General features: G+C 38.3%; 1 protein-coding gene across 2 annotated transcripts in view; it reads left to right on the forward strand.

Moving 5' to 3' along the window:
• Positions 1-849: 849 nt before the first annotated feature.
• Gulp1 (GULP PTB domain containing engulfment adaptor 1) overlaps positions 850-18099 on the forward strand; it is a 254929-nt gene continuing 237679 nt past the window's right edge. Inside the window, exon 1 of one of the 2 annotated variants that reach the window (XM_028765828.1) lies at positions 850-1052. The gene's annotated coding sequence lies outside the window, so the exon portion shown is untranslated. The remainder of the gene's footprint in view (positions 1053-18099) is intronic. The other variant, XM_028765827.1, reaches the window with a different exon arrangement.

The raw sequence follows: 18099 nt of genomic DNA on the forward strand, positions 1-18099 counted from the left end.
CTGACCCGGGGACCGGAGCAGCAGAATGTTCCTTACAAAATACCTTTTACAGGGAGGAATGTCAGGGGAGGAAAGCTTATTGGCTAAGCCCTCCAGGCCTCTAGGTAGATCTGTCTTGAGCCTGTGTGACCATAGTTCATGTCCTTTACCTGTGGAGGGGATTGGAGAGTTGCCTTTATGTGACTGATGGCCAGAAATCTATGGGGGGTTATAAAGCTAGTAACAAGGGCCTGGTGCTCAGGAGCAGACAAATCTCCTATGTCCCTTCCGGGCTTTTAGCCTTTGCTCAACCAGGGACTATGCTACCTTTCATGGTCCCACAGGATGAGGGATAAAGTGCAAAGATACAGACCAAGTTTAAAAGATAACAAAAAATAAATAAAGAAAGAAAGAAAGAAAGAAAGAAAGAAAGAAAGAAAGAAAGAAAGAAGAGGAAAGTCTGCTTTTCATGGTTGAGGCTGGGGAGAGCCCACCTCACTTATATTTATGCCCTTCCTGTGTCACTTTCTCTTTTGTTAAACCTTAGAGGTGTTTTAAATTGTTAAGAAATAGCATCTCTGGGAAGACGTTTAAAAGGAAAAGTGGAGCTGTGGGAGTGGAGCCGGGCCTATGTTTTAGCTCTGTCGGAAAGAAAAATGGACAGCTTCTCCTGGCAACCGGTTTCTTTCTCTCTGCACTCCCTAACTTCTCCAGGTCTGCCTTTAAAAGCAGGACAGATCTGCATTACTGCAGAAAACCCCACCAGCTTCCCTAGGAGGCTGTCAAAGTGCTCATACGGAGCCAGAGTTTTTTTCTGGCCGAGAGGGGGAGCCCCGCGATCCCAGCCCTAGCAACTGGGAGTCCCGACCCAGCCCCGGCCGTCGCCAGCACCAGTTTGGGCTTCAGTGGATTGGGAGAAGGAGAGAGAGGAACAGCCCTGGGGTCTGGAGCCCAGTGCCTTTGGAACCTGCACAAAGTTTCCCTGTGGGCCACAAACACGCGATCGTGGGCTACGGTTCCCGGAGCTCCTGTGACTGCCCCAGTCCAGCGACCACATCCCTCTACAAGCCAGGGTAGGAAGCGGGAGTGTCCCTGGCCCGGCCAGCTACAACCAGGTGGCACGGTACCAGGCGCAGACCCCGAGAGGAAAGCGCGGTTAGCGGGAGGGTGAGGAGGGCGCGCGGCTGCCTACAGGTTGCGCAGATCCGGACCCCGAAGGCGCAGGGAGTCGGCGGGCTGGGAAAGAGGCTGGGACCTGTTGCTGCAGGCGGGGTCAGTGAGGGAGGAAAATGGGGGCGCCCAGGGACGCCAGCCCTGCGCCTTCCCGCGGCATCCTCCCCTCGACCCAAGGAGGAACTTCGCTTGGGTGCGGCGGGGGCGCGCAGGCGTCGGGAGCGAGCGGTGGAGGACACTGTACCATCTCGCTGCGGGTGCGTGGATCAGGCAAGAGGAGGCATCGCTGGGTCACCGAGGAGACCTGAGAGCCAACTTCCTCCAGCCTGGTCTCGCTTTGTTTGGGTGGCTGTAAAAATGTGGGCAGCCGGCGAGGAGGCGTCAAGGAGCTTGTGACTGGGCCGCAGATACTTTAAAGCACTACGTGGGTAGGGCCCCCACTCTCGGGCGGTGTCCAGGCGGCTGCCCTTTGGCTAGGCCGGTCAGATCCCCGCTTCTGCGGGCGTTACGTTAGTGGGACTCGGTTTGCCAAGCTTGTTTGCTCTGGTCCACCTCCCCGTGGTGGCAGAGTAGACAGCCCAGCTGGCTCTCTATACTGGGGCTGCTGGGCTGATTTCCCTGTTTGCAGGAGGGAACTCAGGGCCATCTAGTTTTCTTGGAATGTGTTTACAATGTAGAATAGGACTTGAACAGGAAGCTGGACGCTGCAGCTAGAAATAGCGTGCCAAGGTAGAGTGGGGAAGATACAGCTGCTATTGGGGGAAACTCCCAAGTGTTTCAGTCAAGGAACCCCCCATCCCCACAGCCCACCCAGACACACACACACACACACACACACACACACACACACACACCGTGTCTTAATTTTTCTTGATGGAGCTTTTCTTTGTTTGCAAATAGACATTTAGGCGCCTTATTTCAGTAGGTCACTTTGACAACATAATATCAGTTAGGAAGCTATAATAACTTTGTATTGTGCCTGCTTTTAAAAATGCTGCACCAACATTTAAGAATGAAAACTTTCTAGACTATTTCAATGCTAGCTACTCTATTAATTCTAGGACTTGCAGAGGCCAGGATACTGATGATTTTATGTAGTCCATATGGCTGAACAGGTGGTAAAAGAGCACGAATTAGAAAACAGAGTAACCGATGAGAGGTGGGAAATCCTGAAAGGAATTGAATTTTTTTTCAGATTTGCAAATCTACTGCTTGCTCTGCCAGCCTTTCCTTCCTTCTCCCTCATAAACAAATAGCTAGAAATTGCTAGAAAACCCACCGATTGGGAAAGTTTGGAGGCTGGTATCTGTAAGTTTTTCTAGAAAGAACGGTGAGGCTAAGGTACTACTCCATTGCATAACTAAACTCTCTCCTTGAGCTGTCCAGGAGCCCTTTTTTCAAGTTTTTAAAAGACTGACAAGAAAAGAATAGAAGAATCTGGCAGGCAGCCAAACTAGACTGTGCTCAGTAGCCAGGCCTGAAAGAGACTGGGGAAGTTGCAGGGCATAATTTGAAGGGCTGGGTGGTGGTATTGGGGCTTAAATAAGGGGTTTCTTTTGAAACGAAAACTTAAATGTCTTTTTGGAAAAAAATAAAACAAAAACAATTAACTAAGCATAGAATGCAGTTGAGTATCAAGGAGAGTTAAGAAGGCCTAGAGGGAAGTGTGACCTTTGCTCTGAAATAGCAACACTTTGCATGTGCTTACACTGTTACTAGGTCTCCTCCAGATGCACTTTGTTAAATGCAGCTTGAGTCCATCAGCCTTGACCTTTCTTCTTTGTTTTAATGGCCAGTAAGAACGAAAACCAGCGCGGAGCAGATGGTTTTCCACCTAAATTGATTAATTCAATTATTTTCAAATAGCTTGGATTTGGGATCATAGAAGTAAAGGGGAAAATTCGTCTAGTATTTCTTGTATTACAGAAGTGACCCTATAATAAACAAACCTTCCTCTTTTACCTGAAGAAGGACAAATCAAGGTGAAAACTCACTGCCTCTTTCTCAATTCCAGGCAAGCCAGACACTCTCAGCCTTATCTGCAATTCAGACTTTTTTCTGTATTCTCTTTGCTTCTGTTTCATCTGTCCTTCATTTTATTCTTCAGTGAGGTGAATGAGGTGGGCATGGGCGGTAAATGGTAAAAAAACAAGTGTAGTTTATGTTCCTTCTGAATGTTGGAGTTTGAAGTTGTAAATGTCACTCTTCTCTTTGAGATTGACTTTATGAATCACTTGGTGCAAAGTGTCTTTCTTCACTGCGACTTTAGTTTTTCCATTTGCAAAATAAAGAAATTTTTCTTTACATAATTCCAAGGTCACTAAGGAGATGATGTGAAAAGCTTTTTCAAAGGTCATGAATTTTCTCACTGAGTTTATGAGAATAAAATTGAGATGTTTATATTTGTTATACATACACAATAATAGTTCTGTAAACTTATTTTTGTACCTTTTATTCATAGCTATAATTTAATCATAAATTTTTATATTTTACATTTAATGTTTTTGAGATTTCATACCAAAGTACTACTGCACTGATATTTCTACTTCTTCCTCTCTGATTTAAGACCTCCTGTCCTTTTCCCACAACTTCTCAAATTAATCTCTTCAAATAAACACACACCTCAAATTAAAAAAAACAAAACAAAACAAAAACCTTACTGCTTTCATTTACTGTTACTGGTATGTTTAGGATGGACACTTGGGATAAAGTAACCTGTCAGCCATCCAGTCCCTGGAGGAAACTGTTCCTTCATCTCTCAAAGCCACTGATTAACTATAGCTCTTCATGGAGAGATGGGATCTTCTGAAAGATTCACATTGTCATATCAGCTAATATTGTCATTATGTTGATCGTGTTAGGTGACTATGTTGTTGAGATTTCATGAATGAGGTTTTTCTATCATGTCTGAGTTCCCTATCTAGCAGTAGTTATTTTTGTCCTCTGGTTCTTACAATCTTTCTGACTCTTCTAACGCAATTTTCCCTGAGCTTTAGGTATATGGATTATGCTGTAGATGTATTTGTGTCTAGATTCCTCATGCCGTTTAGTCTTAGCACTTTGAACAACTTAATCTGTTGGAAAAAAGAAAATAAGAAAAAAACCTTGAATGAGGCATGAGAGTGACTCTTATCAAGGTGATAAGTTTGAGAGTTGCAAGTCAGGAGCCAGGGCTAGTAAGTAGTATGCAGTGTCTCTGGCCTAGGAGTGCATAGTATCTCAGGCCTAGGAGTGTGCAATGTCTGAGGTGGAGGAGTGTGAAATGACTCAGGCCTAGAAGTGTGCAATATCTCAGGCCTAGAAATATGCAATGTCTAGGGCCAGCTTGGTTTTCAGATTTTCATTGCTGAGGATGTTGAGTGAGATTATGTTATGTTAAAGGCTGAGTTATTTTGTTAAGCAGAAGAGAATGACTCATTGGTTTTTATTTATCTTTATATTCAAAACCAGTTAATATTAAAGCATAGCTTATATTTTTCTTTATGAAATGTTAATAAACACGTTTGCAAAATTGTGTTTATTTAATTGTTTATCAATTTGTATATTTTAATTTTTGGTGCTTTTGAGATAGTGTCTCATTCTGTATCCCAGAATACTTGGTAACTCACTATGTATGTACCCAAAGCTGGTATACACTGGAACAATAGGCAATCTACCAGCCTCATTCCGTCTTTTGAGTTCGGAAATTCCAGGCATGAGCCTCTGTGTTAGCCTGCCTTCCTTAGAAGCAACATTTGAGAGACTAAAATACATTTGTAATGCAGAAACTAACTAGTGATATCCACAACAATTTCCATATGGATTCTATGCTAGATTTTGGAGCCACTGATGGGTTGACTCATTTAGTATTTGTTATGTGATGAATATGAGTCTTGGTTCTCTGTCAAGATTTTAGCACCTAACTCAGCTTTGTTCATCTGTGTGTGTTAATTCATTTATTGTTGGTTGTAGCCACCAGCGGCCACTAATCAACTGGGTTCACCAGAAAGGGGGCTGAGAACGAAAAGATGACGGAGGGCAAAAAGAGATGAAGCCAAGACAAAGTTCTCTCATCTATGCTCTAATGTTCAGCTTCTCAATTTAAAGAGAAAGACCCCCGCCCGAACCCTTCTAGTTTCAGCGGGAGAGATGGGTGGGATAAGCTGTTCTTGGTCACGGGTCATGACCAGAGATGTCTCAAGGCAAGCCCAGGGGCAGTTCTTCTTTCAAGTTCCCTGCAGCCAAGGTGGGTAACACCACCTAGATCCTTGTCACTTGGTCTGTTGTGGTAAACAAGGTCTCTCAGGCCTGCTCAAGGCCAGGGGAAGGCACAGTTTGTTTGAACATCTATAACTTGTGAACTTATTAGTTGGTGATAACGTGATACTTGTGAAATATTTAATTTTTAGTTTAGCTAATAGTTAATATGTCAACAGTGAAACATATTACCTGTTTTTTAGATTCCTTGTATTATTCAGGAAAATAGGACAATTTGAGAAAGAAAACAAAGTAAGCATGATAAATGTTTTAAAGACAAAAGCTCTGTAAAATGTTTAATAATAGTCTTTGTTATAAGATTTTACCTTATCACCGGGTGGTGGTGGCGGCGGCGCATGCCTTTAATCCCAGCACTTGGGAGGCAGAGGCAGGCAGATTTCTGAGTTCGAGAGTTTGAGGCTAGCCTGGTCTACAGAGTAAGTTCCAGGACAGCCAGGGCTACACAGAGAAACCCTGTCTCGAAGTCTCGAAAAACCAAAAAAAAAAAAAAAAAGATTTCACCTTATCACAAATAATGGATATATCAAAAGCAAGTATATATAGACTAAAGTAGTCTAAATTGTTGATATAGTAGTCAGAATATCCATACTTTTGGTTTAACGACCAAGTAAATATTTAAGGATATATTAAGTTAATGTTAATATAAAATGTCTGATTTGTTTTTGTCTTTTAAAATCTTTTTTCCTTTCTGTAGAATGGAAACGATGTCTTTTTTATGTAAAATTTACTAGCAGACTGATTTGTTTGTGATTCTGGTTGCAATATTGTGTGTTGTCTTCTAAAACCTCTAAAGGATAGAAAATGTTATTACTTTGAACATAATAATGAATTCACGGTAGTTTCAGAAACCAGTTGCATGGACTCTGTGAGCCCTGGTCCCTAAATGTGTGAAAGGCTGGTGGATCTAAAAGTGTTTGCATTAATGCAGTTATAGATCAGGAAGCTTATGTTGTTCCTATGGGGAACTAAATGCATTCAAATTGGAGGAAGAAAAATGATATAAATTTTTAACATATCAGTTGCTCTCCTTCCAAACAGCAGAGATATTATATTGAATCATGCCTTTATTTTTAAAGAGAATAACTGAACATTCTTCCTACGTAAGCCTCTCTACTTTCTTTGTGCTATTCGCTAATTTTGTGTTTGTTTTATGCTTAGAAAATGGTTTTATCCACTCTTGTGATGCTAGCCATCCATGCTTTTTGATTTTGAAATAAGAACACAGTTAATTGGCTCACATATTGTATAGGAAAATAAATGCCGATTATCTGTTTTTATTGAAGTGGTATGTTTGTGGAAATTTTGAAATTGTTTTTAAAGGCCCAATATTTTATGCTTAGAATAATTTACAAAGACTGCTTCGAGCCGGGCAGTGGTGGTGCATGCCTTTAATCCTAGCACTTGGGAGGCAGAGGCAGGCGGATCTCTGAGTTCGAGGCCAGCCTGGTCTACAGAGTGAGTTCCAGGACAGCCCGGGCTATAAAGAGAAACCCTGTCTCAAAAAACAAACAAAAAACAACAAAACAAAACAAACAAACAAAAAACAAAGAAAAACCAAAAACCAAAAAAAAAACAAAAAAGACTGCTTTGTCTCACATAATATGAATAAGTGATGGGCTGGGGTGGCAACTGGATCTCCAGTGTTCTGTATTTTCAAAGATAAAAAAAAAAAAGCTTAAGAGTTTAAGAGCTTGAGAAACCTTAGATTTAATTTCTAGTGTTCACCTAAGAAAACACATGGGTATAGCAATACTGGTCTTTCTTTTTTATCTTTTCATTGGGTGATAACATTACATAAACATACCTGTGTATGTATCATCTCATGCCTTCTGACAAAAGGGGTTTAGACTCGATACCAAAGCTTCCATTTCTTAGGTGCCTATGCTTTCCCTTGTGTGTGCATTTCTAATTATGATATATATATGTATATATATTCTTGAATGTTAGGAAAGTAGAGTTCACTTTATAAATTATTATTTTCTCATTTTCTCAGAAGATGACCTGGTAACCTCTTCAACTTAGAAATGGGCAGAAATGAAGTTGCCAATTGTAAGAAGGCAATTTCATTTTTAGAGGGCAGGTACCACTGATAAATTTATAAGGTATTATGAAATAATAATTGTGTACAAATTCAGTATACCACTGTAGTAATGAACAGTAAAAGTTGGGTTTTTACCCTTATTAGACCATTTATGTTCTGGGATGAAAGACATACACGTTCTTATATACTAAAATATGCCTTAGGCAGCACAGTATCTGGGCAATGCCTTCCCTTCATGCTGTTAGAATCTATCTTCCTACCTTTAACCTAATTTATTAATTACTATGTTTCATCTGGGCTGCTCTTAGGGCCACATTGTTATGGTTCAGCTAACCCATGGTAGCTCTCCCTTTTCTTCTCCTGCGCATTCTATCCTATGCTCCCCCTCCCCAGGAATTCTAAACCCTACCTATGTTTCTTCTCCCCAACAATTGTCTGTTGAGTTCTTTATTCATCAATCAGAATTGACTTGGAGGCTACATGCAGACTCCAGGTTTTGGGAGCCCACACTTAACATTACAATAGACAGTAAAAGACAAAGCCTCAACATACTATATATTATATTTTAGTAATGTTATATATTATATATATTTTAGTAATGTTGAAAGATGTTAAAACTGATAAGTTTCCTGAAACTTTGTTCACGATTACCCAAAAATTTTAGACATAGTAATAAAGTTTTACTAGATCTAACAAACAAAACTAAGATTGACATGAACTGTGGCTGTATTGTAGAGGTGTGGTGCTTTTCAGGCCAGCCTGAGCTATTGAGGCCAGCCTGAGCTATATAGTAAAACCTCTTTCAATAGAACAAAACATAACAAAACAGTAAACAGTAACATGGAAAGAGAAAGGAAAATATCAGCAATATTGGACAGTTTAGTTTTTTTGCAGCAACAAAAAGTCATTTAAGAACTTAACCAGTCCACTGCCTGAACTGTTAAGAATTTGGTTAGTGTAGTGTGGTTAAATACACCTGTGTTCTTAGAATTTGTGAGGTACAGGCAGACAGATTATGAATTGAAGTCTACCCTTGGCTACACGACAAGTTTGAGACTAACCTGGCTACATGAGACCTTATCTCAAAAAATTAAAAAGACAAAAGAATTTGTTCTTTACTTCATATTTTCAAATGTATTAGCCAATATTTCACTAAATGATGGCAAGCTTTCCCTTTTCATTTGCTTTGTATTTGAGAAGGTAATAGTTTACTTCATATAGCATTTTAGACTATTTAAACAAAGCAAATGGAACATATGTCTTTTGTAGAAAATATGCAAATTTGCAGTAGTTAGTTCACATTCAAAAGGATAAGTGTAGTTTTAGCTCCTGGATTTGTTTCAAAGCTATTTAGATAATGAAAAAGGTAGTGTACTTTAAAATGAAAATTTAACAATAAATGGGTCCATTCATTGAGACATAAAGCTAGATGAGTTAAAATGGACTTGCAAGTATTAATAAGAGCTTAAAGGGGTCAAATCCATGCTAAGGCTTGTAATATAGTTCAGTTTTGATCTGAGGAGCTGTAGCCAACTGAGTTTAGTTTGCTGGCTGAATGTCCTTCTCACCTTCGAAGATGTTCACTCTAGAAATTATAAATACATCTTTCAATATCAATGTTGATTATTACTGATAGCACACATAATTACAGAGAAAGTCTGGCTTATTATGAAGAACAATTGTATAATGGGAATGGTTTCAAAGTAATTTATCCATTACTATGCTATCTACAGTAATTCAGTATAATTAGCAAGAAGTTGTTTTTATGTAGAGCACTCTCTCAAAGTACAATTTAATGAAATATGGAAAAGTCAAATTTAAGTAAACGTATTTTATTTGAAATGACAGTCACTAACTCTGATGGAAACTGATACTTCAAATTTTTTAAGTAGAATTACTATATTGCAAGAGTAGCTATTGTTTCAAATTTGTATGAGTTATAGTTTCCCTTTTAATGAGTGTCTGGGACTGAAAGTATAAATTTAAAAATTTTAATAATAAATGAGTAAGGAATCTCATACTGTTAATATCATCTTTTGTCATTTTAAAGGAAGAACTGGTCTTACATTTATAACATGGGTTTGCCATAGACTTAATTATTTACATTAAGCAGTCTTAAAAAACTTATGATCAGTTGGAAAAAAAATTCCTAGAATAGTGAAAAAAGCTTTAAAGAACTGTTTTAGATGAGATACAATAAATTGTGAATGTTTGTGTTTGACTCAATGATTTTTCAATAACATTGCAACTTTGCAACTTTCACCCTTTCTCATTTTGGAAAATATGTTTAAACTATGAATCTACAGAGACATGGACTCTGATGTGATTTAATTTATTTAAAACCACATACTCTTTTTGTAGTTGTGTGCATAACAGTGAAAGATAGAGATAGACCTTGGTATAGAACTTGGTATTTTTCTGAGGAACAGTGGATAGGATGCTGAGGGAGCAGGGACAAGAGAGAAAGCAGTTCAGGAAAAGATTGTGTGGACCTGGCTCTTACACAAAGTCCCCCTGTCTTAATGAACCTGGGGAAGGTTTAGAAGCCCCAAGCCATGAGAATGGTCTAGCAGTCCATAGAAAGGTTTCTCTCCATCTCTGTGTTTATGATGGTGATCATTAATTACATGTAAGACTTAAGGATTTTAACTGTATCAGTTTTTAAAAATGATTATTCTATCTATCATTTTTTCTTTCTATTTCTCTATATGAAAACATATAATTGGAGGAGGCTATTCTTTTTATTAAACATTTATGTTTAACATTATATTTAAGTTGGGAATATGTAAATTATAAGTATTGATCTTTGTCAGAGCATGAATTGTGTTTGGAAAAAATATGGTCTGGCTAGCATTTGTTTTTATGGAGACCTTTTACTTCTGTTTAACGTAGAGAGTGTTAAACATTTCTTAAATTGTCTTTATGGCCATAAACACTCATACCAATAATAAACATTTTAAAATTAGGAGTTATGAAAATTGTTTTTCTGTATATGGATATTTTTTAATGTATTTAAAAGTACATATTTGTTTAAATTATGTACATCATTTATTACTGATAAAAAATTTAAGTATGTGTTAAGAATTTTTGGAATTAAAATTGAAGACAGCATATAGTATAACATATTTCTGTATTACTAAATGTTCCTATAATTAGAACATATGGTATAATCCATTGCCATATTTGTGATCCTTTTCTTCTTTTTGCTTGGCTTGAAACTGCATCTGCTTTAATTTTTAAAATTTTATTGATGTTTGATATACTTGAAATGAATGGGTTATTTTACTTTTTAAATGTATGAAAGAAGATGGTATTTAACGATATACATTTTAGGAAAAAAAAATACAACTTTACATAGTCCTCAGTTTGTAGATCTGTCCTGTCTTCAAATCCAAAGGATGGGGGAATTGGGACTCAGAAAACAGTATCCCAGGCTCTGAAATCTGGCATCCTAGAACTAAAGGAACACAAAAGCCTCCTCTCCCAGACCTCCTGAACCACTCTTCTTTCTCTTCTGAAATTGAGGGAGTGGCTTCACCTGGAGCTGTCTTCCTAGTGGGAAGGCAATTACGAACTCTCATTAACTTGGAAAGATTAATCACTGGGGAAAAAGAAACTGTGTCCAGGATGCTCCACCTGTTCAATCATCATCTAATTTTCTGAGGGCAATGCTGAGACATTATGTAACATACTTTGTGGACCTCAGAAGATCACTTTTGTTTCTGTGTATCCCTCCTTCTGTCCTCCCAGGACTTGTCAGTATGAGCCTCCTACCCTGTTCAAGCCTATGTGTTTTCATGTAGCAACTAAAGTTATTGAAGCTTCAATCATCTGACTTTCAGAGACTGTATTTTACTTACATTTCTTACATTTTGAATCCCCTTAGACAATACACGCATCAACAAATGGCTGTATCTTTTTCCTATTAAATACGTGTATTTTCAGTTTATTTTATGTTTGATATAATTTCTGATTACTTAAAACTGAAACTTTAATAGTTAATAAGTGAAATCTTATTTTTGTAAAGAACCATGCTAGAAATAATAATTTAATTGTTAAATTAGATACTTGTCTCATAAGAGTTTTAGGAAGAAGCCACAGCTGCTCCAACAGGCATCTACTCCAGTATGACAAAAAACAAGAATTGGTAAGCAGAGAGGGGAGAGACCTAATCAATGTGGCCAACACTGAGGGAAACAGAGAAGTTCAGTAACCCCAAGTTCCTCTCCAGGTACTGACTTAAGTTTTAAGTTTAAGTAGAGGAAGAAGGCAAGTGTTATGGATAATTAAGCATTCATGGCCAAGGTGTGGTCTTGATTACTGTCTCACTTCTGCTAGGAGGTTCTACATAGTGTTCCAAACTGGTCCTTATTGCGGTCCTATGGACAGGATCTGTCTGGTTCCTTTGGCTTATTTCTACTTCAGGGTGTAGCTTCATTCTCATGTATAATTGCACTCAGCTGAGTCGGCTGTGTGAGGTTTTGCTTTTCCTGGAATCCGTGGTGATTTCAGGGTTAGGGCTTTGTCTGCCTCTTTGTCTTCAGCCTTGAAGGGGAGGAGATAGCTTAGATCCCTAGATAAGACACTCCTTGATTTCTTAACCTGCCTGGTGTAGAAGTAAGCAGGTGACTAAAGCTAAGAGAGATCCACAACACATGAAAGCACATATGCCAGACTTATTCTTTTCTAGTTACTTTTGCCCCTTCATGAGGAGTTGGTATTTTCCAAAGAAAATGGTTTCTAAGTGCTTATTATACATGTGTTCTATAGACACTTTACAGAGTCCAATTCATCTATAAAAACATAGTTAATACCACTATAGCCTTAATATAGCAAATATGTCAGTCATTTGATTAACCAAATGTTACTTGAGATGAAAAAGTTAAGGAGGAGTAAGCAAAGTGAGGGATAATTTTAGTTGTCTCAAAGTAATTCAATAAAGAATAAATTAATTTGAAATATAAATTCATAATCTATTCCATTCACAAAATTATACCACTGTTTATTGTTGGTATGGTATCCTTTGTGGACTGATAACATTGAATATATATAAAAATTAAACCAATCTTACCTTCTGGTTTGAGTAATTTAAAATTCTCTGATGTTAGCACTAACTTATAAGTATGTAACACAAATCTTATAGGAATGAAATGAAAAGAAATTGTGAGTTACAGATCCATTCACAGAGGTGTATATTAAAGTTTTATGTAAAAAGAAATGACACAGAGTCCCTTTACTGGACTCTTGTCAGGTACTTCTGAGATTCTTTGTTACATTGTCCAAATTCAGCAAGAAGCTTGCTGGCTCAGCTTAGCAGTCTCAGTGTTTGATTGCATTGAATTATATAACTGTATTTCTTACTGCCACATCTCCAAGATGATGTCTGATTACTCTGCATCCAGCAAGACTCCTGTGAGAGAGCTTAGCCACAGTTTCCATAACTCGTTACTGGGATGCTCCATGGTGTTTGTCTTCCATTGCTCCCCTTCCTGCTAATTCCTAGTTTTCATTGGCGTTTGAGCCCAGTGCTTCTTCCTCCACACTGCAAAAGAATTCATTGTACCTATTGTTATCCTGCTTACCTTTTTTAAAAAAAATAATTTTTTTTTACAGGAAATCTTACAATTTTAAAATTTACTTTTAAAAATTTAATATATGTGTACTGTGTTTACATTATTTCCTCTTTTTCTGTAAAGGTCCAAAAAATCATTGAAGGAAGACCCAGACTCAGATAGTATGCAAAACAAAGAGCATTTATTCTGCAAAAATAACCAGCATGCTGGGGTCAACCATTTTTGAAAAGGTGACACCAGACAAAGCCACGCAGGCCTTCTTATGGGGAACTGGTGAAACTCTGTAGGAGAATTAGATATTCTAAAATTTTATTAGTGGGTGTTAGAGGGTCACAGATGGTGAGTGGTATGTATTCCTATGTCATGAACCTTTAACCATAGGATGAAATAGGGGATGCCCAGAGCAGATGGCCCATTCTGAGATAAGATATTTCCCCACGTTTGTGGCTATACCTAGACTGTTCTTTGGGAGGGTTTTATGATCTGGTGTGGGATTTTATGGCCTATTCTTGAAGCTGGTGTCTCACAACCTCTTTTGAAATCAAGCTGGTACTTAAATGGAGATAAATGGAGTTTCTGTTGTCTTTTCACTCCCAACTGCCCCACGTCTCTCACATTAATATGTGTATGTTTGTGGGCACACACACATACACACACACACACACACACACACAAGATCATCCATATAGATTGTATAGATCAGAGTACAACTTTGTCAAGTTGGTTCTCTCCCTTCACCTTTATAGGCAATCTGGGTATCAAACTCAGTTTATCAGGCTTACACAAGTTTACCCACTGCTCCATCTCTCCTCTCACTGGCCCATTTTATATGCTCTGAATAATCTTTTTCTTTAATTGAGTTTTTCATTCTTCTATCTACAACCATTAGTAATTTAACTTTTTTCTTGACTTAGGAGTTTGGGTTCTTGTTTTTGTGTGCATGTTACTTGTGCTCCAGTACCAATGATGGCCAGAAGATTCCATCAGATAGAGTGTAGCAATTGTGGGCACCCAATAATGTGGTTTCTGAGAACAGAACTCAGAGCCTTTGCAAATTCAGTATGAACTTTGTAGCTGCTGATCCACCTCTCTAGACTTAGGTTGTTGTCTTTTTTTTTTTTTTATTACTTACTTAGAACCATGTATATTGCTTTTATAACATGCTTTCTCAAAGTAAGAAAACATGACTTTTGGTTCTCTTACTCTAAAGGTAGTAGGGTTCACCTAAAACTGACAATTGGCAAGCATAAGAGTAAAATATATTTTATTATATCAATGTCCTTCCAAGACGAAGTAGTTACTCAAATAGTTTAAGCAGGAAATTATAAATAACCTAACAGGCTCAAATAAGAGATAAGAGTCACAGTGAGCAGGCTTGTTGGGAATAAAGGAGTATGAGGAGCAGAAGAAAGAAGGTGTGGGTGGTGCAGAGTAGGGAAAACAGTGAGTGAGACTGTGGCTGGCAGTAATAGATATGTTGGAAACCTGCTGTAAACAGATGTGGTAATGGAAACAATTTCAAGGCTAACTTATTAGCATGGGCACTAGAGACATGTAGGTTGGAGAGACATACAGCTAATAACCTGAATACCAAAGGAAAAAGAAAAAACCATCAGAGGGGTTACTAATGCAAACATTTAATGTGCTGGGATATTCTGCAGTACTGTGATGAGGTGTTCATTTTAGTGGTTTGCATAAGAGTGCAATAAATATGTTTAAGATGTTTCACCCATGAGATCATGAGCCTCACTCCAAGCAACTAAGCAAGCAATGAAGCTTCCCATGATCCAGGGAGCCTAGAATCAAACATGCTAAAATTCTCAGAATTATCTTTTTCTTTAGACATAGTGGATATTTTGGGGGCCTTCATCTATGATTACAGAATAGACATGTACTCTGCTGACCTTGTTTTCTGGTTTAAAAGGGTTCTTGTTATTTTTAAAATGAATAACTATCAGTTGATATGAATTGAGAGGTTTCAGACCATGGTTCAGTAACTGCATTAATTTTAGGCCTGTGGCAAGGCCAGTACATCTTGGCACATGGACGTGACAGAAGAAAGCTTCTGATGGCAGCTAGGAAGGAGAGAGAGAGGGGGGGGGGAGGGGGAGAGAGAACGAACAAGCCTGTGAGAACATGCCCTCAATGACCTACTTCTTCCAATTAGTCCCAGTCCTTAATAGCCCATTTAGCTGTGAGTGGACTAGATCCATCATAATCAAATCTCTTCTCAATAGCTCAGTAACCGCAGCTAAACCTTTAACACATTTGAGAGACACTTCCAAATCAAAATAGCTAAGAAATGGAGAGAGATATTTTCATCAGCATAGACATGCATCAGCTACTTTTTTCCTCCTGAAAGAATGTAAAGGAAGAAAGGCTTGTTATTAACTCCAGGAGGTACAAGAAACAGTTCATTAGGTGCTCACAGCCTGTGTTGATTTGAAAGAACATGGCTCCCATAGGCTCATAGGGAGTAGGACTAATCAGAGGTGTGACCTTTATGGAATAGGTGTGGCATTGTTGTTGAAGGACCTTGTCGCAGTTCACTTCCTCTTGCCTGCTCATCTGGATGCAGAACTCTCAGCTATCTCTCCAGCACTATGTCTGCCTTCATGCCACCATGCTTCCTGCCACGTTGATAATGAACTGAACCTTCGAATTGTAAGCCAGCTACAATGAGATGTTTTTCTTTATAAAAATTTCAGTGGTTTTGGTTTCTCTTCATTGCAATAAAACCCTAACTAAGACAGAAGTCACAACCTATGGGCCAACTATAATCATGATGTCCAATTCACCAGACCTGTTCTGTTCTCTTCCCATATGTACCCATGTTCATAACTCAGGAACATAGGGAATTCATGAAGATTTCAGGATCCTTACCACAGACCCAATCTCTTCATGTTTCCAAACTCCTACATCATGTAAACATTCACATTTGTGTTTAACTTGACAAATCTCAATTAGGATTAATTTTTGAGATCTGTAGGAACACTCACCCAGTATTTTTATACTCATGAATTTTCTCCTGTCATTTTTAGGCAGTTGGTCCTCTGCCTTTGTTATTTGAAACAATTACATCCTAGGCATCAAATATGCTAAAGATAGCCTCTGACATCTTTACTATGTTTGTTTCAGGTTATATCTTGAACTGAATCTCCCCCATAGGCTGTGTTTTGAACATTTGTTGTACAGTTTATTTGGAAGGCTACTAGGCCTTTTGAGGTAGGGTCTGGCTTTCAGAAGAAGGTGAGCAGGTCAGGCCTTTGAAGATTACTGGTACTCCTGATTCCTGCCTATGCTTTCTGCTTCCTTATCCAAATCATGTAAATAAGCCTCAACTCCTCTGTCATGTCTGAGCTCCTCTCCTGTTTCTTCCCTGCAATGATGGACTAAATCATTTGAAACCATGAGCCAATAATAAGCCTTTCTTCCTTTTTGTTCTTTCTTCAGTTCAGGAGGACGAAAGTAGCTGATGCATGCCATCTAAACAGAAAATGAGTATCAGGAAAGCACATATTATTTGGCTATTTTATTTGTATGAACTATTGTGATTTTCAATCAGTAAACAACTGACTGAGCCTTGAGGAAAGGGGAGAACACTATAAACTGAGGTCACTTTGGTAGCCAAGGCCTCTGATTGGTCTCTAGCTCATTTAGTTCAAGCAGTGTTTGGCTATTAATCTAATATTTGTTTCTGTTTATTAGAAGCTGGAAATCTGGACCTCGGGACACCATCTTTTTGTTGCATGCGTTAGCATTCATGTGTGCTGGGCTGGGGTTATGGGAACAGGCTGCATCTCTCTTTTCTTGACATCTGCACATGCATTAAAAAAGATTAGGCCTTGTAGATAAAATCTGATTTTTAGGTTTGGTATTTAAAACATGTTATTTCCATCAAAGACTAAAGAAAATTTGCCTTTAGTTTTGTAAATCTTTACAGGAAAAACATTAACACAGAAATGTCTTGAGAAAGGACTTCACTTTGTTTCATTTGTTTTAAAATGAAAATCTTACATAAACACCAGATTTTGACCTGTATCAATTCATAACATGTTTATTTAGATTAACTTGTGAGGTGACTGATTAATTAATTGATTAAGGGAAGGTTTCAGCTTGTCACTCAGTCTGCCTTGGGACTCAGTATATGGTGTGTGTTGTCCTTGAACATAGCACACATCCTGCTTCAGCACCCTGAGTACTGAAATTACAATCCTGTATCAGCATTCCCAGCTGCTCCCACCCCTGCTACTGTAATATTTTTCAAAGAACCCCACCCTGGTTAAAGTATGAAAGGAATCATGCACATCAAGAAAGCAGAAGCTCACAAACAGAAATGCATTGACTCAGTTGCATGCTTTGGACCCCCTCTACAATCTATAGAATGCAAGAAAGTATGAAAGGAAGTGTGTCATGTGTGTGGTGTTACAGAACACTTTCAGTAAGTTATTAAAAACTTACTGACTTATAACTATCCCAGCCCTGGGCCAGGTGTTTCTTTGTGCTTTCTTGCTAGGCTTCATTACCAACTATGTAAAGAATCTTGTGGGTGCTGATTTTGCTAAGACAGACATACTTGAACCTTCTTCTTCAAGTATAAACTGAATATAATGATATGATATGAATGTCACATATCTCTCTGGCACATGTAAAATGAGTAAAGTAAATGTCATGGTTGTAAAACACTAGATAGCTTATCCAAACTTTCTGTTCTTCAAATCATTTTAGTAAAGAAAGGAGACAATATAACTTACTTCATAGGTTTGCCATAGGAGTTACTCTGAAGAAGAAGCCCCTAGGAAGACTCTGAGCTAAACCCTGAATTCAGAAAAAAAAAATAGTAATTCCTTGACTTTGAACTAAAATTTAATAATGGTTACAAGTACTTTTTCATAAAACAAACAGCAATTCTCTGTAGCAAACATGATTGAGTCAAATGTGGGACATTCTGTGAACTAAATTTCACTGGACTATATGACCTTATAGTTTTGTGGAAGTAGGAAAGAGGCAGGTAGAGGCTATGAATCAAGCAGGACATAAGTTAGTTGTGACAAACAGATGCAGAAAGGATAAAGG

Source organism: Grammomys surdaster, unplaced genomic scaffold (assembly GCF_004785775.1).
Source record: "Grammomys surdaster isolate TR1022 unplaced genomic scaffold, NIH_TR_1.0 165, whole genome shotgun sequence".
Taxonomy (NCBI): Eukaryota; Metazoa; Chordata; class Mammalia; order Rodentia; family Muridae; genus Grammomys; species Grammomys surdaster.